Genomic DNA, 17,738 nt, shown 5'->3' on the forward strand with positions numbered 1-17,738 from the left:
TGCTTGATCCTCTATTTCCTTTGTTCCTTCTGTAACTGAGCTTTCATATTAGCTAATTAAAAACTGAAAGAAACAGAGATGCTATAAACCAGAAACGAAAACAGAAGTTGCTGGAAAAGCTCAGCAGGTCTGGCAGCATCTGTGAACAGAAATCAAAGTTAACGTTTCAGATCAGGTGACCCTTCCTCAGAAGGGTTCTGTGGAAAGGTCACTGGACTCTAAATGTTAACTTTGATTTCTGTTCACAGATGCTGCCAGACCTGCTGAGCTTTTCCAGCAACTTCTGTCTTTGCTTCCAAAATAGCTTCCAGTTTCAATATGAGCTGATCACAAGGACTGAGCTTCGAAATGTGATAACCCCTGAAAATGGACACATGGAAGGCAAAACATGATTAATGTAGGACTTTGGAGCAGGAGTATCCATTTGGAACTTTGAACCTGGCCCCTATTCAATCATGGCTGATCTTGTTGCAATCTCATCGCTACCTTCTACTTCTGATCTTCTTCAACAAAAATACATCCACTATGAATAACCCCCTGAGAGAAAAAAGAATCTCTTCATTTTAGTCCTAAAACATTTGGAAGCATGAAGTCCTGTGATTCAGCACCAACCACCAACATTCCCAAAAAAGGCCTTGATCTCAGTCCCTCCTACAGGGATTCTGAACTCACCAGCAAGATCTCTTATACTTCCCCAGTTCTCTCATCTTTCATATTGGGTCTCCATTTATCCCACACCCCAGTCTCTGGTTCTCCATTCTCCTCAAACCTCTCTCCTTGGCCCCTGAATGTCTCCTTTCCACAGGTCTCCTCTCACACCTCTGTTTCCAAAAAGGGCTCCAATTCTTCCCTTTCCCTCAATCCCCCACAAATCTTCAATATCACATGTATCTAAGACCTCAAGATCAGAAGTCATTCTGATCAACCCACTTCTCTAATCAAAGCTCCCCTGTCACATCATTCCCTAATTCCTTTCCCCAGTGTAGAGTTTAACACCTATCCTTCATTAACTGACTTCTCATCTAATTGGAGGTCATTGCTTTCAGATCTTCCCTCTCCCGAGGCTTGGGTACATAAAAATGCAGAGCTGAAAATGTGTTGCTGGAAAAGCGCAGCAGGTCAGGCAGCATCCAGGGAACAGGAGAATCGACGTTTCGGGCATAAGCCCTTCTTCAGGAAGGGCTTATGCCCGAAACGTCGATTCTCCTTTTCCCTGGATGCTGCCTGACCTGCTGCGCTTTTCCAGCAACACATTTTCAGCTCTGATCTCCAGCATCTGCAGTCCTCACTTTCTCCTACATAAAAATGCAGCCTATCTTTCTTCACTGAGGTTCAGGCCAGAACTTAATACCTTAGGTAGATATGACACTGAACAGTATTGTACAATTATTGCAATAGGCAATAAAAATTGCTCAACAACAAACCAGAGAGTAGTTGATAAACACTTCGTGCCGGTAGAGTGCACATTGCAGCAACTTGTGATTAAAATGTGGCTTTAACTTTTGACTTGAGCTCTCAAAAGACAGTGAAAACTTCAAGTCCATGCGGTATACTAAGTAATGACATATTCTACCTGTCATACTTCCAACAGGGACTAACTATTGTTCAGACACTTGTGGTACCCAGAAAACAAGCACCAAGTATCTGAATTTTGCAGTCTTGAAGTATTCCCTCTCACCCTTTCTTCACAGATGCAGTCTGCACCATTGGCATTTCCGCCAAATTTTATTTTCACATCAGATTCCCAGAATCGGTTCCTGGAGTTATTTCTATCAGACAACTATGACTCATGATCTTCTCCCTTGCCCAGTTGCCATTTCTTCACCACAGTTTTAGGTGATTCTGTATTGGCTTAGCACAAAAACAATGTTTCTGAGGCAGAATTTTAGGTATGGTGGGGACGTTTCCCATCTCATCACTCAAATATTTAGAGAAGAATGCATCCCAATTGCCTCACTGCTATTTAAAACTCTGAGGAACACAGTTGGCTGGAGGCAGGATGATTGCCTCACACTCACGTGGAAGTTTTGCCCCAGAGAGCCACTAGCCAACATGCTTAGCTGACACAAACAGAAATTGCTGGAGAAACTTAAAAGGTCTGATAACATCTGTGGAGAAAAGTCCGAGTTAGTGTTTCTAGTCTGGTGGCTCTTTTTCTGAACAGACTGGCAGCTCTGTTGTGCCAGCAGTGCCATGATGAACAATGGCCATTTCTAAAAATACAAGCAGGTACTGGATTCTGAATCCAAGGCACAATATGGATGATATTCCAGCTATCCAAGGAGGGTGACCTGCCAGGGAGAGTGACCTGCCAAACAACCCAAAACCTCAATCATCCCTGAACTCCTCCAGTCCCACAATTGAGGCTGGGTGATAAGCAACCCTTCGATAGCCAATAATTGTCTCTCAAGCCAAGCCTTGCAGAATCCTCAAATTTCTGGACAGGACTGGACAGCAGGAAACCCATCTGAGGAACTTATGGGACATCGTACCTCCAAACCAGCCAGCAGGGGGCTATAAAATTTTGTCCCTGCTTTTCATGCTTCACAGCTGCTTATTGATTCAGTCCCTTGTGCCTTCAAGAGAATGGCAAGTTGTTTCTAGTAAGAAAATTTCTTGGGTTCCTCTGTGTGTGAAACATCCCTGTAATTAGAAATTCCAACCTCTATGAAATGCAATGCTTTCCAAATGAAGACTCCTAGCTGGTCATAAAGGTATGATAACAAACCCATTCCAAGAATTGGAGATGCCGGTGTTGGACTGGGGTGTACAAAGTTAAAAATCACACAACACCAGGTTATAGTCCAACAGGTTTAATTGGAAGCACACTAGCTTTCGGAGCGACGCTCCTTCATCAGGTGATAGTGCAGGGCTTGATCATAACACAGAATTTATAGCAAAAATTTGCAGTGTGATGTAACTGAAATTATACATTGAAAAATTGATTGTCTGTTAAGCCTTTCATCTGTTAGAATACAGTGATAGTTTCACTTCTTTCATGTGTAAATCACAAAATCTTTTTTTTAAAGTTGCATTCTCGGGTTAGCTGTTAACAATGTTAATAGCTAGACAATATGTTGAAGGTGTTAGCCCCCTGTGTTCTCTGTCTATGACCTGATGATTAGATTGATTCTAATCTAAAAAGTGAGATAACAGAGTTTTACATAAATTCATGCAGTTTTGAGCTCAGAGTTCTACATTAATGTATGTAGTTTTTGAGCAAAGTGCAATGTAACTCTGCAAGTACAAATTCACCCCACAAAATATATGTGTGCATGTGGGTCTTTGTCTGTCTGTGTGTGTGTGTCTGTCTGGGGTGGGGATTGTGAGTGTGAGAAAGTGTGTGTATGTATGTGTGTAGTGAGTGCAGAGTGTTTTAAGTCTGTGAGGGGGTGCATGTGTGAGTGTGGGAGTCTGTGTGTCTATAAGGGTGTGTGTGGGTGTCTGTGTGCACGTCTGTGTGTACCTGTGTCCGTGTGTATGTGAGGGTGTGTGTGTGTAGGAATACCTGTGTGTGTGTGTGTATGTGTGTGTAGTGCAATGGTGGTCGCCTGTAATATGACATGAACCCAAGGTCCCGGTTGAGGCCCTCCCTCTGGGTACCGAACTTAGCTATCAGCCTCTGCTCGGCCACTTTCCTCTGCTGTCTGTCTCGAAGTCCACCTTGGAGGATGGTCACCCGAAGGTCCGAGGCTAAATGTCCTGGACCACTGAAGTGTTTCCCAACTGGGAGGGAACCCTCCTGTCTGTTGATTGTTGTGTGGTGCCCATTCATCCATTGTCGTAGCCTTTGCTCGGTTTCCCCAATGTACCATGCCTCCGGGCATCCTTGCCTGCAACGTATAAGATAGACAACATTGGCTGAGTCACATGAGTACCTGCCATGTACAAGGTTCCCACGCGTAATAGTGGTATCTATGTCCACAATCTGACACGTCTTGCAGCGTCCACCGTGACAGGGTTGTATGGAGTTGTCCTGAGAGCCGAGCAGTTTGCTACGAACAACGATCTATTTGAGGTTTGGCGGTTGTTTAAAGGCAAGTAGTGGAGGTGTGGGCAAGGTCTTGGTGAGGTGCTCATCCTCATTGATAATGTGTTGCAGGTCACGAAGAACATGGCATAATTCCAAGAAGGTTTGCTTCATTTGCTTATTTCTACTTTTTATAAGCTTGCAGCTTTAAAAATTAAGCAAACATCCCCTCCATCACATTACAAGCTGAAATTGAAGGTGAATGTCATAACACCAGATTATGGAGATGATTACACCATAAAATCAAAAAATTCCCAAAATAAACTGCAAAATTATTTTTTATATGATTTGCATTTATGTGAAATTGTGATAATAATACTAAGATATGGTTTTGCTAAGATATTGTTTGCTGGTTTGAATGTCACTGACTTATAACAGCAAATGTGTTTTTCTTGTAAGGTAACAGCAGCCAAGCTCACATTTTTGGATTAAAGTCATTCACCATTTATAATTTTCAAAAATAATGTTAATAAAGTAGCAAATCCATGGACGTCTATACTTAACCAAGAAGCATCATCTAGTAGACTCAGTATGCACATAGAGCAAATGACTATGCACTGTTACTGATGTGGTCAGAATCCACTGATCCAAACAGAGTAATCAAGATAAGACAACTTAAAACACAGCTAGCAGATTCCTCTTGAGATTTGGATGTTCACATGCATTTTTTTGATCTTGCAGACAATTATTAAAACAATGCATTTTTCAATTTTATTTTAACTTCAAGCAACACCATGGAAATGAATGTTGGTAAAAAATATGCAGTTAAATTAAAATAGCTGACATGCTGTTTGGGGACTGAAATTAGCAATTAAAACACTTTTCTTAATGGAGTTAAATTGTGAAAGCATCTCAGGAAAAAGTACCTTAGAGTTGGAGGGGGGAGTAGCAAGAACATATACTAACAATTAATTTAAAGCAAATATATAAACCATACAATATAGCAAAATTGGCAGTGCACTACTGACATCCCCATATGTTTGCATATTTGCATATCTGAATGTGAACATTTTTCAGTAAAAAGTAACTGCTCCAACATTTTGAGACTCAGTGATTTAATGCTTGCTGAACTTCACCATGAATTTAACAAAAATGTAAAGTTCTAAAATCATTATACCAAGTCAATTAGCATCTGTAAAGAAAAAGAACAGGCTTTTCAGAACAGATTTTCCCCTTGAATTTGATAATTTAAATAATCAGTTCAGCAGAAAGTAAGGAAAAAATCAGACAGGGAAGATTACTTGTTTGATATGGAACATAGCTGATTGTTCCTTTCATCCATTTATGTGCATAAAAAGTTGGGCGGGCTGTTTTGGGGGCCATTGATACTCTCCACTCAATGCTATCTCTTTGCCAAAGATTATTTCGACATAGGTGAAGAAGTAGAAGAAAAGCTACTCCTTGACATACAACCACATTGAATAGATCAGGCCTGTCAGGGAGTTGAGAATACTTTTCTGGCAGTTTTATCTGAAAGATAAAATGTAGTGAGATAAAATTACCCATGTATTTTTGCAGGAAAGAGTAATTTTAACAACGAACTAGGAAATATAGACTAGATTAGTAATCTAGAATTACACAGCCAAAGGTTCGATGACTGAAAATGAAGAGTACAAATTCTGGGCCAGGTCAGATTCAGTATGGATGAGGGACACACAGGGCTTGCCTATCACCCACTCTCCTTCCTATGTGTTGGAATTTACATACCTATCTGGAATTAATTATCTTTCCTTAAAAGAAAACTTTAAGAAAATAAAATACTTTTAATATGGTGTCTCTTTGGCTATTTTTGGTCTCTTAGACAAAATTATTCTCTCTCCCCTCCTTTACATGTCCTTACAGAAATAAGCTGCCAAATCCAAGTGCTGAAATAGCCTTATCCCTGCAAATTGGAACTGGTTCTACATTCTCTCTTTGAATGATATTGATTTCCATTATTTCACCTTTCTCCAGAGAAGTGAGACTCCTGAAATTTTGGAGTTAACTACTATTTGTGCTGTATAATGAAAAGTCTAAACATAAGTTCTAAAAAGGTATTCAAAGAAAATAGCTAGGATGTTTTTAAAAAAAAAGTTTGCCATTCATGTTTTCATTTTCTGTTGGGTTACCATAATTCTGGCAGAAGGTTCATGGAAATTGGTTTAAATGATGTTCATGCTATGCTTTCAGGAATTCTGTAGATCTACCATGAAGGTTACCACAGGTACTTGGTAGAACCTTCATAAAAATTCAACCTTGGAATCTCCAATTCATAAAGGAAAACCCTTTTATAATTTGTTCAACTGTACTGACATTCAGTTTATACTGAATGCTTAATTAACTTACTGTTGTAATATATTGAAAATCGGCCATTGTCCTGACCACAAGGTGGAAAGGAAAATAGATTTCATAGTTCTATATGCAATTGTTCCCCAGAGATAAAGTACTTTGGATACTAATTTCATCTCCCTTGAAGCACTGGACGATTAAATGTGTGATGGCTATACAGGCCAGCACATTTCTCTACCAGAAAAGTTTGAGATCATTCTTTTCTTTTGATGCTCTTAAAAACAGAACAACCGTGCAATGCTCTTGTTTGGAATGAATGATGGCACGTATGGATATCTAAGTGCTGACTGGGCACCTGAGGCCTCGAGTAGACTCTCGTTGGTATCAAAGCATCGAGATTCTCAACAATATTCTCAACAATCAGATCCAGATCTTTCAAATAAGGCAGCAAAAGTTCACAATGCAGCTCACAGATTTCGTAGAAGCTCCCAAAAGCACCAAATAATATTGAATGCAATCAACAAACCATGCATTAAAAAAATCATTTAAAAAGCACAGCAAGAAAATTAATGGTAAGTAAATCCGAATTTATTAATCTTTTCACTTAATGCAAAAAAGTCTGTCTATTCTATATGGCACAAAAACTATAAAGATAGAAACAATGAAAACAATAACTGTCAAAACTATTTAGAAAATAAAATAAAAGGTATAAATAAACTGATGTGTAAAAATAATAACCATCAGAACAATGAAGATCATAAAAATGATGAGAACCATGAAAATATTTGAACTCAGATTCCCTCTGGTTCTTAATTAGCTACATGTCTCCCATTATTTGACTCTAACCATGCTGGACCTTGCCTCGACTATTGACTTTGGACAGCAATTGGTGATGGTATTGTTAGGGCCCTTGGGGTACAGTGGTAGTGTTCTTACCTCTGAGCCGGGATACATAGATTTAAATCCCAACTGCCCTAAAGATGCGTAATAACAGGTTCATTAGAAAATATCGGTGATGGTGTTGTTGAGTTCAGACTTGCGTTACTCGCACTCCTTTTTTATGATATTGTTGAATTAATCATGCAAAGCTAACAAGTATATACGTCAACTCACCTTCTTGAGTGCTTCCTGTTCCACATCAACCTCTTGCTCCTTCACTGCCGAGAGAGTAGACAGTTCGAGGGGAAGAGATCTGGGCAGGGGAGTGAAAGAGTTCAGGAGAACTGATTGGAGGCAGTCAGAGATATGTGGGAAAATCCCAGGGATTGAAAGATCAGAGAGAATCTGACAGTCAGTGAGGAAGATTTCAGAAAGAAAAGCTCTAAAATGAAGCAAAGTAGATACTGGAGATCTGAAAGAATAATACAGAAATTGCTAGAGAAACTCAGCAGACCTCTGTGGAGAGAGGAACAAAGCTACTATGTTGAATCCAATGTGACTTTTCTTCTGAAGAAGAATTTGTATACTGTATTGAAAGTTAAGAGTCGAAAAGATCTTAAAACCTCTTAATAGAAACTTACCAGATTCCTTTCTCAGTTGTAGAGCAAGAACTGATTCCAATCAGCAATAATGAATATAATTCTGTCTCTAACTGCCTACTTGCCACATAGTCCTTTTCCTGCCTGCTCTTTTCAGTGCTGTTGATTGCTCATCTAGTGCCCACCTTGTCTGTTCCTCTAGGTGACTCTAACTGCCTTTTGCAGCATTCTCTAATGCAAACTACATCAAATTAGATCATGTGATAGGTAAATCTTTGCTTTTAAAATTAAATGAAAACTGTTAAATATTGTCAAATTTTCTCAAAAAACAATTCTGGTAGGCTTCTTTTCCTGCTGGTCACTTCCAGTGAAGGCCACATAATGCTCAATAGTAGAAAGGGTGGCTGGCATCTCCAGCCAGGCCTAAGCTAATGTCACACAGCCTCTTCCCAGCTGATTAAATGCCTATTCCCCTTAGTTAACCAAGCAGGATCAGGCAACAGATCTGGACACCGTTCACTTGAGCTAAGTCGTACTACACCAAGAACTTATTCTGAGCCAATGCTATTTAGAAGCTACTAAATAAGTTGCAGGTATAGTGCTTCTACCATTGCGCTATCTTGGACTGAATTTTATCTGGTTGATCATTCCATTAGCATATGTCTCAAAGATTAAGCTATGTGTGTCCAAGTACACTTGGCCAGTACAGTAAAACTGCAAATAGTTCATTAAATCAGATATGATTCCTTTGATCACTTTAAACATTACTTGGATAACTCTGGTAATTCTGGCGTTAATACATGCAAATGAGCACTGATCCACACGGGGATTTATCAGACCAAAACCAATCATGTGACTGTGTTTGAGGAAGCACTATGCTGAGAATTTGGTAGTTGGTAGTTACAGTTGGTGGGTTACTTGAATACCTTCCCCAGGTTTTGGGGTAGATGTCACAATACCTCTTAGTTAGCAACCTGACCAGGTCATGGAGCAGCAGATGCAAGGAGGGGAAAAGGAGAACAGTTGAGGGGGACACCCTCCCCACCAAGAGAGCAAGTATCTTACCGTCACTTGTCCAAGGAACAACTCATAGGCACCAGAGATTCAAAAGGTTGTACAGATTCTCTGCTACCATCCCTGTTCTGTAAGGTATAAATAAGGTTAGCTCAGTAAAGGCTTCCTGCTGCTGAGCATGTGATGTCATGCTTATGTAATGCGCAACAGAAAATTGAAGATGAGATTGGGTTAGAATTTTCGTTTACAATTCATTTGAGAAATTAAGGATTGACAAACATTGTGAGACATTTTTAAAACTCCTAAAGTTGATTTTGAGGTAGTATGAGTAATTTAAAGATTTGGTGCAGGTGCGCTTTAAATCCAGTACACAGTGAATCAGTACACAATGTCGTTGGACCAATGACATAGAATGCATGTTTGAGGGCAATCAGATAAATCAACTCCAACAAAGAGAACAAGCATAATTAAATGCCAGTGTTCATATTTCACTGAATCACAAACATGTTACAGTGCAGAAAGAGGCCATTCGGCACAATGTCTGTACTGAGTGCCAAACCCTTGCAGTTTTCCCATGTCTTTACTTGTTCTGGAATGCCTCAGTTGGTCATTTGGCTGGAAATGTATCAAATATACGATGAAGATAAAGTAGTGTTATTGAGTGGCAGAGCAGACTTGGTGGAGTGGGAAACTGAGGTTGCTGAATCACCCGCATCTGCTCCTCATTTCTAGATTTTTATGGATATAATTTGTAGCTTGTTTCTCTGTTCACTGATGATTCATTTAATTATGCATTTAGGAATATTAATGCCAATTTAGTTATGATATTCAATCACTTTGATTCAGAATAGCATTATTTTTATAAATACAAGCCAAGAAAGAGCTGTTGGCATTTTTAATAGGTGATTGCTTTCATTTAGCATTCCTCTGTCAACAGCTTAACAAGGCATTATCCAATCAGTCTGTCAGTTGGTTAGCTTGGTTGGCTAGGTGACCAGAGTGCGATGCAGAATAAAGCAAACCATGTCCATTTAATATGCTAGTTCATGAAGGTCTACCTCTTCACCTTACCCCATGCCTGCGGAGTGGTTCTCCTCAAGCCATACGTAACCAATTGTCTCTCCCTGGCGCAGAGAGATGACAATATCTGTAAACATGCACTTGTGTTTAAGTGAACAAAAGCCTCTGCACGCTGAAGAAACATATATGCACATATTATCCAGTTAAACAGTGATATGATCTAGGCTGTGGTCAGTTATAAAATTATCTGCAGAGAGAGCCGAGTTAAACTTCAATCATAGTTAAATAAATTGTGATTGGAGCATAATCTTTATGTAAATATTCACAGTGTACATATTGGTTTGCATAATTTCCTAGCAGAGGTGGTTGGGGGATTAAATACTTAAAATTGAGAATCCTAACCAAGATTAGAATGGTGCTGGAAAAGCACAGCAGGTCAGGCAGCATCCAAGGAGCAGAAAAATCGACGTTTCGGGCAAAAGCCCTTCATCAGGAACGAGGCAGGGAGCCTCCGAGGTGAGGCTAGGGAGAAGGTAGCTAAGAGTGCAATAAGTGGACGGAGTGGGGATGAAGGTGATAGATCGGAGAGGAGGATGGAGCAGATAGATGGGAAAGAAGATTGGCAAGTAGGACAGATCACGAGCTGGCAGGTTGGAACTGGGGTAAGGTGGGAGAAGGAAAAATGAGGAAACTGGTGAAATCCACATTGATGCCCTGGGGTTGAAGTGTTCTGAGGCGGAAGATGAGGCGTTCTTCCTCCAGGCGTCGGTTGGTGAGGGAGTGGCAGTGAAGGAGGCCCAGGACATGCATGTCAAGCACTGAGGAAGCAGATGTGGCTATGGTAGTGAGTCTGTTTCAGGACATGGTTGAAGAGCTTCAGGGCAGAGGAGATGACCTGAGAGTTGCAGTGAGAGAGAGACTCACTGAGATCTTTATAGAGAGAGGAGGAGAAGAATCTCTTCAGCGTAGGCATCCTTGCAAGAGGATTCGCAGTAAGGTTAAAATCAACTCGGCAGAAGTGAGGACTGCAGATGCTGGAGAGATCAGAGTCTGGATTAGAGTGGTGCTGGAAATCCACAGCAGGTCAGGCAGCATCTGAGCAACAGGAAATTCGATGTTTCGGACAAAAGCCCTAAGCTACCTTCTCCCCAGCCCCATCCCCTTTCCATTTGTCGCTCCACCCCAGAGGCTTCCTGCCACATTCCTGATGAAGGGCTTTTGCCTGAAACATCGATTTTCCTGCTCCGCGGATATTGCCTGACCTGCTGTGTTTTTCCAGTACTACTCTAATCTTGACTCTGATCTCCAGCATCTGCAGTCCTCACTTCCACCTGAGAAACCTAACACCAACCCACAAAAAAAACTTGTTTTTTTTTGGTTGAACCTTTTTTTTTAATCTACATGTTCAGAAATGTTATTACACACCTATGGAGTAGGTGGGACTTGACTCCAGGCTGCCCAGTCTAGAGGTAGAGATTTTACCACTGCACCACAAGAGGGCACCTCCATCATTACTTCACTGGGACAACAGCCTCGGGCTTTATGCCAAAATATCTGGAGTAGTCCTTGAACCCACAGCCTTGCTGACTAAGAGGCAAGAATACTACTAATGGAGCCACAGCTCAGTCAAGCAACAATCTTCCTTCTGGCTTAAATGGAGCAGGCAAACAATCTGCTCTTGAAAGATTTGGTATTTAGAATGTGTTAATGAGGCTATATTCTGCAGATTTTAGCAAGTGTGTGGATTTAAAGTCTCTGGGCCTAATTTTCTGGTGTTTGAAACAGTACAATGATAAAGAGAGGTGAGAGTTACATTGCACTTATTACAAAAAGACTGCTCACTGATGTTCAATTTGGGTTCTGGTAGGCCTACACTGTCCCAAATTTCAAAATAGCCTTGGTCCAAACATGAGCAAAGTAGCCAAGGTAAAGTGAGTATATCAACCTTGTTGCTAAGGTAGCAACTGAGTTGGTAACAAGTAGAATTAAGGTCTGTTGAAATTAAGAAAAAAGTCGCTACCGGCAGGCATAATTAGTTGTTCCAGTTCAATCATGTCAGCACCTTCAGACACTGCTAAATTCCTCAGGGCCATGTCTTAGATTCAACCATCAACAGCTGTTTTATTAATGAAATCATAACATCCAAGGTGTTCTGTTCTGTGTGCAACTTCTCAGGTAATGTAGCAACTTTCAAGACTGAGCTGATATGTGGTAAGTAAAATTTGTGGCGCCACATCCTTGCAATTGGCTAAATGCTCCCACCTTTAACTGGGTCCTTGCACAATCAGAAAGCAGTCTCTTCACCCCCAAATCATTGTGATGTTTCACTGCCTTGCAACCTGGTATTTAGCCTCAAGTGATCGTCAGATCCCACTACAAATGGGTCTCCCATGTAATCAGCCAACCTCTCCTTGACAATCTCTTCCTCTTGGGTCCTACCTGCAGACTGGCAGGAAATGAAAAACATGTTAAAATGATATTTTGTTGTTCAATTCAGCACATCTTTCACCTTTCTACTACTTCTAGGTTTCTAGGCCGGTAATGCCTCCACTACCACCACCTTCCTGTAAATATCAAGCTCTTAAAGCTTAAGTAAACTATTGGTCAATAATGAAGTTAACATTGTAGTTGAAAGTGTATGACCACTGGATAAGCATCATGGGAAATGGCCAGCAAACAGACTTGGATTTTTTTTTAAGTAGCCCTTGAGTCAATATTTTCCCATGTTGTGAACCATGTGAGCACCAGTTTCTGTTGGGAACACCAAGTTGGTCCAATAGTGTTAAATGTGATTCATTTTGACAAATCTGTGTTACGATTTCAAAATTCATATTCATGTGTTCCAATCTTCCATGATGCCACCCCTCACTATTTCTGCTATTTCCTCCAGCCCATAAACGTCTGAGATTTCCACACTACTCACTAATTCTGGCCTTTTGAACATCCGCAATTTCAATCATTCAACCATTGTTGCCTTACCGCAATCTGTCAATGCCCTAAATTCTGAAAATTCTGCCTTTAACCTCTTTGAATTTCTACCATGAAATTCTTCTTTATGTTACTCTTTAAAACTTGCCTATTTCATCAAGCTTCAAGTCATGTTCTCCAATATCTTCTTAAGTTGCTCAGTGTCAAATTTTGTTGGATCAAGTCCTTGTGAAAATTTTTCAGACAATTTATCACAATAAATATGCTGTATAAATGTATGTTCTTATCATTGCTGTGATAGCTACAATTAAGTATATCTCAAATTTGATAGAATCTAAAATATTTCAGGTGGACTGAAAGGAATTAGTTTTATTTTTCAAACAACATTTTACAATCTTTGATAAGCAGACATTATTGGACACACCCAGCATGGCAGGTCATGGGAAGATCAGATGAGTTACTATTTTATCAAATCTCTTTTGATAATCCAGAATGTTAACACATTCATTATTCCACAGTTGCTGTCTTAGTTGCTGAGTCCCTCCACAGTTTCTGAATTTGTTTCAGATTTCCACAATTTGCAACCTGTTTTTTTTCAACTACATGTTTTCCCATTCATCAATTATTCAACTTGTATGGCATTAATGATTTTTAAAAGCACGAGTATATGATTTTGGAAGAAGACACAGGGAAATTGGTTTGCAGAAGTAATGCAGGACTATTAATTAAGAATTGATAAGTTGTTATTAGAAAAGGAAATTGGGTGATGGGTTAAACAGACTACCCATTTGTATTTGTACCGTTGCTAAGGGTCAGTTTGACCCTCTTCTTCCTGAGGGTTGAGTAATAGTAAACGTTTGCTGGGATCTCACACAGACACCCTTTTAGAATCCTATTCCTAGCTGCCAGTCAAACTCAATTCTTATTGATGGTTCAACCACATCAGTTTTTAACAAGTTATGAGATTGAAATTTTGTATTGCCTTTTTCCTTGTTAAAGAGTCGGAGTGGAAAGTAATAATGTTAATACCAAGAAAAGCAGTAAAATCTGTATCCCATAAGATTTGTTTTTGTTTTGTTCTACACAGAAACAAGATTCTAAGTTTGTAACTAATATTGCCACAATTAATTTGTTTCACAGACATACAATATTTATAGTGATGGCAATTTGGAGTATAGTGGGTTTGTTCTGTCAGTTCTTATGTTGATGCCTAGAGCCTTACACAGTCTATACACTCAATCTTGAAGCTTATACCAAGGCAGGGTGTAAGCATCTTCCACCACAAGAAGTAAGGACAGACAAAGCATTGCCAACATCTCAGCCTGCACCTACAGTGTGGAAACAGGCCATTTGGCCCAACAAGTCCACACTGACACTCCGAAGTGTAACCCCTCCAGATCCATTACCCTACCCTATTATTCTACATTTATCCCCGACTAATGCACCTAACCTACACATCCCTGAACATTATGGGCAATTTAGTACAGTCAATTCATCTAACTTGCACGTCTTTGTATTGTGGGAGGAAACCAGAGCACCCGGAAGAAACCCATGCAAACACAGGGAGAACATGCAAAGTCTACACAGAAGGTTAACTGAGAATGGAATCAAACTTGGGTCCCTAGCACTGTGAGTCAACAGTACTAACCACTGAGCCAACGTGCCGCCCTTTAGAGAGTCAGTCAGTGAATGCAACACAGTGAATGCACTGGATTGAACCACTTAGTGCAAATGGAAAAAATAATACAATATGATGTGTTTCATAAAGTTAATAGACAATCTTTGAGCTGATAGAAAAAGAGATTATATTCAGAGACTATGAGACTGACAAAAATGAATATGTATTTATTGATAACAATTTAATACTACATACAAGGTATGAGTACAAAGTACCTAGTTGGAATTCTGTTGGACATGCAGGCAGTCTGTGGGTGGTTGTGAAAACCAGTCAGGATGCACCTATTGGCCTTCCTGCTCCTGAGGTTCAACATGTACCAGATAATCCACATAAGCTAGTAATCTCCTGGTCTCCTCCAGAAAAGATCAATAGTGTTCTTCAGTCCTATAGACTACAAAGGAATGAACTTCCTTTTTGTTTCAGTTTTCATACTGTAATGTGTAATTATATAGATGAAGGCCTGCTTACAAACACTGTTTACAGCTATCCAGTGATTGCTGGTAGAGCAGGAGGCTGCTGTACCAGTAAAACAACTAAAACACCAACACTTGAAACTGCTCCAGCTTTTGTGAGCTCTCCAATACTTCAGACTATTACTGCAACATAAATCAATGCTTCAGGAATAGCACCAATAATACAAACTGGAAGTATTTCTGAATACGGATTACTTATTAATAATGAATCTGACCTGTTCTGGGCAGGGGCTAACTATTGTAGTTTATGGTCTAAAACCATATATGCAGTACTTTTTTTTATCTTAATTGCCTTCACTAATGGTGGTATCTCCAGCTCATTTATAAATAATTGGACACTGGACACACCTTCATCTAATATAAAACCCAAGCTACAACTTATATGGAAGAAACCAACCAATCCTAATGGGCAGATCAGAGTTTATGAACTCAGGCAGGATGGGCTGCTCATTCATACAAGCCTAGAAACTCGGTATCATGACTTCACTCTGACACCAGCTGTGGAGTACAGTTATACAGTTGCTGCCAATAATAACCAAGGAAACTCCATCAGCCCTCCTTCCAAAGCTAGGACTAATCCTTCAGGTTTTTCTGGAATGGCTCCTCCAAAACTATGTGTATTGCCTTCTAGTGATATCATTGTAAATTGGCAACCACTTGCTCAGACCAATGAACTGACTGTCAACTGCACGATGATCTGCCGTGATCTCGCCACAATTGATCTTCAAGCTTTCATGTTTTCTCCACCTTACACATTTTTAAGAGGCAATCTTTCATGTCAACAGGTCAACATCATACTGTAGGTGTGTGGTAATAAACCTTCAAAATCCATGTAATGTTTGTTATCAAGGTCCAACCAGTACCAACCACTGTTGACTTCATTAAAGCATTCATTTAATAAAAAGCAGGTGGAGACAAAATGGTATTATATTGTTAAATAAGAAAAAAATAATACCTGTACATGAATCTATGCAAACAAGAGGAGTTAAGTGCACACAGTTCTGGATTATATAAAATTTCTAGCAATTCTGAAAGTGTTTTCAACAAATTATAAACATTCACAGTGACATTTTGTGAAGAATATAATCTATGAAACAATAATGATAGCAGCAGAGTTTTGAGTATTTCATCTAATAATAATTGTTTTTCGAATGAGATGTTTTTCTCAGAACAGAGGTTCAAGCAAGAGATACACATACAAAACAAGCTAACTAGGCATTTACTGATACACAATCCACCACAACAAACATTTGTTGTCTGAGGATTCATTCTATGCACCGTCAACTACTTAATTTAGAAATGTACCTTGGGAATTCTAGTTTGTGTAAAATGGGGAAAAACAGCGGATTGCACTGTTGCAGTGTTAACTGCTTTGAAATACAATTTACTCCAGATATTTAGAGTTTGCATGTTTTTCCTATTAGTTTCAAGCTCCCCTCTGGATAGTTTGCAGCTCTGTGAAACTGTCTCAGCAATTCCACAACTGCTGCTGATTTTTACAAGCGACATCAAATATTCTAACATTGGCATTCTCACAACAGAGAATAAGTGGTTAGGGCCTGGATAATTTTGAGGCAGTGAAGAATTTACCATTGAAGATACAGCTGTGAAGCTATAAGTCAGGTTGCAGATATTGAAAAGAATTATTGCCACTGGCCCAGAAAGGTGTTCTCCTGAGAAGATGCTTGTACAATAAACATGATAGCTAACATGTTAGATACTCTCACCACCATCTTTCAGTGAAATTTTCCCTCTGAGTTCAGAGAATAATTCTGAGCATGATGACTTAATTGGGCAGTTTTATAAAAGATCGCATTGTCAACCTTAAGAAAAACTCATGTGATTATATCCTCAAGCTTTCAGTGGTGAGTTCATAATCCTGCTGTCAGGTGATGAGAAACATACCTCCATGCAATTGCATCACATTAGTAGTCAATTGTGGTGTATTAATATCACACTTTCAATCTTCCTCTTCACAATCTATAAACTCAATGGTTCAAAAAGCTGATTGACAAAACAGGCAGTACCTTGTCTCATTAGCAACTTGTGGAATGGCTATGCAGGCCTTGGTTAAAGAATACACTTTTCTTGGAACATAATGCATGCAATTTGGCATCAGAGAAGCAGGGGGCTATCAATTGCAGCCATGTTGTTATGTGACTGCCCTATGACCAAACAGCAGTGTTTATAAACAGAAAGAAAATTACACTCCCTTAATCTTCGACTGATTTGTCACCAATGAAGCAACATTTTGGTGATCTGTGCCAGATACCCCAGGGGCTGCCAATGCTGGTAATGAACTGGAGTACTGGGGTTCCTGCCGCTTACCAAGATCCCTGGGATGGCTGATAGAAAATAAGGGGCAACTCCTCCAAATGTGTTCATGATACCTGTAGGAAATGCACAGAGAGGCAAAGAATGAAGGTATACTGGGGCTACAGTGCAACAGGTTATCAGGCTCCTGACAATAACTAGGCCTCTCCAGCAAGGTTTTTCATGTAGCCCTGATGACATGTCCTGCATTATTGTAGTATGCTGTGAGCTTCACAACTTGAGCAGAGAAAAGGGTCTGCAACCTAGTGCTTCCAAACAAACCTATTGAGCAATAACCTGGTGTTGTGTGATTTTTAACTTTAGACAAAAGGGTGACATCTTGGGTGATGACAAATGGAGGAATGAGAGCAATCCTTTGAGGGTGGGGATGAAGCTGAGTATCAGGAGGTTGACCATGAGTGGTGTCCACATGAGAAAGACAGCGCAATGTTTCAGCGAGCCCAAGAAGTCAGATACAACCTTATTGTCACCCACTTTCAGGATGCAAGAATGAGGTTGACATTTTGTTCATTGTT

General features: G+C 39.9%; 1 pseudogene; it reads left to right on the forward strand.

Annotated features, from left to right (window-relative positions):
- Window positions 1-15,692, forward strand: part of LOC148148956 (usherin-like) — a 75,471-nt pseudogene extending 59,779 nt beyond the window's left edge.
- Window positions 15,693-17,738: the final 2,046 nt, after the last annotated feature.

This window comes from Chiloscyllium plagiosum, unplaced genomic scaffold (genome assembly GCF_037043375.1).
Source record: "Chiloscyllium plagiosum isolate Xiang-an unplaced genomic scaffold, Cpla_swu_hap1 HiC_scaffold_10, whole genome shotgun sequence".
In the NCBI taxonomy this organism is placed as follows: Eukaryota; Metazoa; Chordata; class Chondrichthyes; order Orectolobiformes; family Hemiscylliidae; genus Chiloscyllium; species Chiloscyllium plagiosum.